Below are 6,546 nucleotides of genomic sequence, written 5' to 3' on the forward strand. Positions count from 1 at the left end.
TGGCCTCCGTTTGATTGTTAAGTGCGGAGAGCGGGGCAGATGATGAAGTTGTTTCACCACTGTTCCAGTCATGATGATGCATCGTCATGTTCTTGAGAAATTCCCATGCTTCATCTGCGGTTTGGTTCATCAGATTCCCTTGAGCTGCTGCATCGATCGTCGTCCTATGATTTACCGTAAGACCATTGTAGAAGGTACAGATTTGGGCTGACCGTTCTAACTGGTGATTAGGGCACTTCTTCAGCAGGGTTTTAAAACGCTCCCATGCGGTATAAAGAGATTCATCATAACTTTGTTTGAAGTTAATGATGTCATTCTTTAGTTTGGTTTGTTTAGAAGGAGGGAAATATTTGGTCAGGAATTTAGTAGCCATCTCCGTCCATGACGTGATGGAATCTTTTTCCAGTCCTTCAAACCAAGTTTGAGCATGATGAGTGAGAGAATAGGGGAACAAGTATAGCCGGACTATATCTTGTCCTATCCCTGGCTGTTTGTAGGAGTTCGAAAGAGATATGAATTTATCAAGGTGAGAATTAGGATCGTCATTCGGTAATCCATGAAACTGACAGCTATTTTGAATGAGCTGAATGATGTGATGTTTTAATTCGAACGAGTGTCCTTGAATCTCTGGAAATCTGATCGGTCCTCCTCGACCTTCAATCGAGGGTTTGGTATTTTCTGCTAAAGTAATGCGTAACGCCATTTGGTTTCTTATTCTTGCTTCCTTGCGTGCTTTAAAGATTATTGTGTCTAGATCGGGTACGAATAACAACTGCCCTCGTCTAGATCGGGTTTGGGTCATACACTGGGTATGCCTTTTTGTTTTTTATTTTTCGCAAATAAACTAAATTATAAGAAACTAAACTAATCTAATCTAAGGTAAGCTAAATTAATCTAATCGTAATCTAATCTAAGGTAATCTAATATAAGGTAATCTAAAGTATTCTAATTAACTAACTACTGATATCGGCTAAAAAGTCACGTTTTCACCCCGGTATTAAGGCCCAAAAACAAGAAAGATTTGAGCTTTGTCGGCAAAATACCCACTTCGTCGGTTAGAATTGAAGAACAAGTAATTACCAAGATGGTGCAAAAAGAATCAAGAGAATCGGAGCTAAAACGAAGATTCTAGAGCGAAAACGGTGAAAGACAAGAAATCAAGTTACGATCCAGGGAATTCAGGCTGACCAAGTGCCAAAAACGGCCTGCCATACGGCCTGCCGTATAATTTAGTTTCTTATAATTTAGTTTATTTGCGAAAAATTAAAAACAAAAAGGCATACCCAGTGTATGACCCAAACCCGATCTAGACCATGGCAGTTGTTATTCGTACCTGATCCAAACGCAATAATCTATAAAGCACGCAAGGAAGCACGAATCAGAAACGAAATGGCGTTACGCGTTACTTTAGCAGAAAATACCAAACCCTCGATTGAAGGTCGAGGAGGACCGATCAGATTTCCATAGATTCAAGGACACTCGTTCGAGTTAAAACATCACATCATTCAGCTCATTCAAAATAGCTGTCAGTTTCATGGATTACCGAATGACGATCCTAATTCTCACCTTGATAAATTCATATCTCTTTCGAACTCCTACAAACAACCAGGGATAGGACAGGATATAGTCCGGCTATACTTGTTCCCCTATTCTCTCACTCATCATGCTCAAACTTGGTTTGAAGGACTGGAAAAAGATTCCATCACGTCATGGACGGAGATGGCTACTAAATTCCTAACCAAATATTTCCCTCCTTCTAAACAAACCATACTAAAGAATGACATCATTAACTTCAAACAAAGTTATGATGAATCTCTTTATACCACATGGGAGCGTTTCGAAACCCTGTTGAAGAAGTGCCCTAATCACCAGTTAGAACGGCCAGCCCAAATCTGTACCTTCTACAATGGTCTTACGGTAAATCATAGGACGACGATCGATGCAGCAGCTCAAGGGAATCTGATGAACCAAACCACAGATGAAGCATGGGAATTGCTCGAGAACATGACGATGCATCATCATGACTGGAACAGTGGTGAAACAACTTCATCATCTGCCCCGCTCTACGCACTTAACAATCAAACGGAGGCTATCAAATCCCTCACGGATAAGATGGAATCTCTTGCTAAGCAGCTAGGAGAATTGAAGACGCAGCCGCAACAGGTTAACCAAGCTCAGGCTTGTGCTAATTGTACCAACCCGCAACCCACTAAAGAATATCAAGTTGAGTACGAAAATCCTGACGGTTCAGTCTGTTACGTTCAATACCCAGCTCGTCCACCAAATCCCGGATTCAATCAACCACCAAGGGTTAATCAATTTCAACGAAGCAATCAACCTTTCTGCTATCGCTATCCACCTTATCCAGCCCAACAATCTCAATTGACCTACGATCAACCACTTCCACTCACTGGTCCCCAGTTGAGGAAAATTCCCCTACCACCCAGATTACAAAAGCAGCTAACCCCACTCTCGGAGCTGATGACCAGTTGACTCAGTTCATTCAAGGACAACAACAGCTAAATCAGAGAACTGCAGCCAGACAAGATCAGACGGAGATACTAATGAGAAATCAATTGGCTCTGCTCAAAAGTTTGGAAACGCAGCTCGGACAGTTATCACAACGCCTTGAAACCTGACTGCAGGGAAGATTGCCAAGTAATACTATCCAAAATCCCCACATAGAAGAAGCAAAGCAAATGGATTCCGTAATCTCAGAGGAAGAACCAAGGAGAAGATCAGCTAGGCTCAAGAACAAATCAACATATACTCAGAAGCTGACTCCCGAAACTCCAGTTCGCGTACTTTTCCTGGGAGGCTACAAGGAGAACCATCCAAGCTTGATTCCTTCAAACTTGATGGAAGATTCCTGAACACTATGTCCAAAGTTCCCAACCAGAAGAGATACATCCGAAGGCTTCTTTCTACAAAGGAGAGGATACCAGACTCTAACAAAATTCCACTGAGTGAAGAATGCTCTGCATTGCTCAGAAACTCTCTACCACCTAAGCTAGGAGATACGGGCCGATTCGTATTTCCGTGTTCAATCTACCAATCTGGAACCATTCATGCGCTAGCATATTTAGGAGCAAGTATCAACCTAATCCCCTACTCTCTCTACAAGAGATTAGAGTTAGGAGACTTGTCACCTACCAAAATGACAATCCAACTTGCCGATCACACAATTCGATATCCTAAAGGCATAGTTGAGAACGTCTTGGTGAAAGTCGACAAATTCTTGTATCCTACGGATTTCGTAGTAATGGATATTAAGGAAGACCTACACACCCCAGTAGTGTTAGGAAGACCTTTTATGAATACGACTAGGATTGTCATTGATGTGTACAATCAAACCATGATCTTGCGATCACATGGGGAGAGCGTTACCTTCAAAATTGACCGACCAACCGATCTTTCTGGACAGGCAGAGATGTTTGCTATTTCCACTAGACGGATCATGTAACGACCCGGAAATTTCCGACCAAATTTAAACTCTAATCTCTATATGGTTCCGACACGATAAGCAAAAACCCTAAAGTTGACCCGCACTTTTTCGATCATTCTATACTTATAAGATTAATATTTACATAAATTAAACCTTACCAACATGATAAGCAATCCAAATTGTTGAGACTTATGTTTTCGAAAAGAGTTTTACACAACGTTTGACCGTCTAGTTTGACCGATGATATCACGAACTATATAACATATGATAATTATACGTTTGTGTATATATATGTATATATACATATTTAACATGGTTTATGGATGTTTTAATATCTCATTTTGTATTAATAACAATAAGTTATAAGTATATTTTGAAACTACTAACTTAAGTTTTCAAAACAATAACCATACATAACGTTATTTGATATAAATACTTATGACTTATAATGTTTATACATATAACGTATAAGTAATGTATTTAATCACTTTTAAGGACTTAAATACATAAAACAATATAAGTATATTCACAAAAGATAGCTATATTTGAATCCTCGTTCCATTTTCTCAAAGATTTCTACACGTATATTTAGGGTATATGTACCCGTATCATACGCAGCTTCTAGATGTATTTACTATTGGTATATACCAATAAAAATCTGCTCCTTAGCAGCCTTAAATGATTAAGAAACATGTGAAACCAACCATTTGTCAAGTAGCATGAATTATTTAGCAAGAAAACAAAGTTAGGTATCATTTTTTTTCTTTATATACTAAAAACGTTTTTATGCATGCACACCATTTCTTCACCCCATTTTCTCATACTTACACTCCCATTTCTCTCTCAAAATAATCTTAACTTCATACTTGATCATCTACAAGCATTTTCCCCATCATTTAGCTTCAAAAACCTTACTTAATCACCATAAGAAAACCATACAAAAACACTTCAAGAAATCCTTCCAAGAACACAAACTTACTTCCAATCTTTCATCCACTTCCATCACCCTTTTGGTTCTAGGTTCTTACTCCTCTTTTACAGCAACCTTGTCCAAGGAACTTGAGGTAGTAACTATGTTCATAACCTTATTCGATTCATATATATATAGCTATCTTATTTTGTGGTATAAAATTTTAACAACAAGAACATAGTTTGAAAGTTTTCAAACTTGTTTGCAAACTAAATAGATCCTTCTAACTTAACTTTTAAAATACTTCAAGACCTGTAATATAACTTAAATATATGCTAATTTAACAAGGTAAAACTTGGTTTTTCAAAGAATACCTTAAAAACTATTTTTACGACGTCGGAGTGCAACCGGGGACTGTTTTGGGTTGGATAATTAAAAACCATCTTAAACTTTGAATTGGAGGTTTATTTTCTGGAAAAATGATTTTTACTATAAATATGTTAACACATAAAAATTTCATGATTTAATTCAAAGTATAGGTATTTTTAGAAAAATGGTCATTAAATGATATTTTTGTAACAAAAATGTTTAACTTCATAAGTTTCACTAAAGTTTCACCTATGCCGTGTGATTTTGAATACAAACTAAGGTATTTACAGTTCATAGTCTTAAAGAGGGACTCGATCCAAGGAGATGGCAAGTTGAATCAACAAAAACGGAGTTGTAACGAAGAAACTATGACCGAAACAAAATCGGATATCCAAGACTAGTTTAGCCACGAAAATAATTGGGAGAAATTAAATAAATCACATCTTTCTAAGATAACATGATATTTTATATATATGTACTCATAATTCAATTTTATATGGTTCAGGATCACCCGTAAACAATACGAGAAGATTAATCATAAGATCCCATGATTGTACGCAACACGTCATTTGACAACACCGGTACTTTATGTACGCAACACGTCATTTGACAACACCGGTACCGTGGGTCAAGATTAATCTCGACCAATACATATACGATGGGGGTTTTATTCATTTCATTGGGGGTTTATTAAACACCTAAAAATGAACCATTAAAATTGAATTACTAACATCGGACTGCTAACTACGGACTAAGGAATTATTAAAAGTATTAAAAGTATAACAAGTATATATATGTGACGATTGTTTAAAAATGAAAATATATTGATATATTATATATGGATAGGTTCGTGATATCAACCGGAAGACCAAGTCAAAATATTTATATCTTCAAGACAACAGTGAGTATATAGTCCCACTTTTAAACTCTAAATATTTCGGGATGAGAATACATGTATTTTATGTTTTACGATATGGACACAAGTAACTGAAAAATATATTCTACGTTGAGTTGTACCACTGGCATACTTCCCTGTAGCTTGGTAACTAATATTTACAGCGGTATTGTAAACGCGAACCCTGTTGATAGATCTATCGGGCCTGACAACCGCAACCGGACTGGACGACCAGTATTCAACGGTTGCACAGTACTTCGTTTTGTGACTAAACTTGGTACGGTGTAGTAAGATTTCATATTAAAGGGAATATGCGACGTGATTGAATGTTAAGTATGGTTACCAAGTGCTCAACCACTTAGAATATTTTTATGAAAATGTTTATATATGAAATCTTGTGGTCTATATATATATATATATCGCTGCCGGCATTAAACCTATATCTCACCAACTTTATGTTGACATTTTAAAGCATGTTATTCTCAGGTATGAATTAAGTCTTCCGCTGTGCATTAGCTCGTACTAAGGATACTACTTGAGGCTATTAAGGACTTATATCATAAGGCGTTGCATTCGAGTCATTGAAGTTCATAGAGACTATTATTAAGTAAATGGCGGTTTAGGTCATTTGAATATTATGAAATGTCAGGCGATTATGTCAATTCTGGATGTAACTATAGATTGCCTTTTAAGAATAAAAGCAACGTTTGTAAGATGTATCATATAGAGGGCAAGTACCTCGCAATGTTATCAACTATTGTAATTCGTTTGTAATCAATATGGACAACGTCCGGATGATTAGTTTCGGATCCTTTCAGTTGGTATCAGAGCGTTGGTCTTAGCGAACCAGGCCTTGCATTAGTGTGTCTAACTAGTAGTTGTTAGGATACATTAAGTGAGTCTGGACTTTGACCGTGTCTGCCTGTC

At 37.2% G+C, this 6,546-nt stretch overlaps 1 non-coding gene across 1 annotated transcript; it reads left to right on the forward strand.

The window, feature by feature from the left end:
- The first annotated feature begins 218 nt into the window (after positions 1-218).
- LOC139887183 (small nucleolar RNA R71) lies at positions 219-325 on the forward strand. The gene has a single exon (XR_011773023.1). It is a non-coding gene; the product is annotated as a small nucleolar RNA R71 (small nucleolar RNA).
- The last annotated feature ends 6,221 nt before the right edge of the window (positions 326-6,546 follow it).

This window comes from Rutidosis leptorrhynchoides, chromosome 1 (assembly GCF_046630445.1).
Source record: "Rutidosis leptorrhynchoides isolate AG116_Rl617_1_P2 chromosome 1, CSIRO_AGI_Rlap_v1, whole genome shotgun sequence".
In the NCBI taxonomy this organism is placed as follows: domain Eukaryota; kingdom Viridiplantae; phylum Streptophyta; class Magnoliopsida; order Asterales; family Asteraceae; genus Rutidosis; species Rutidosis leptorrhynchoides.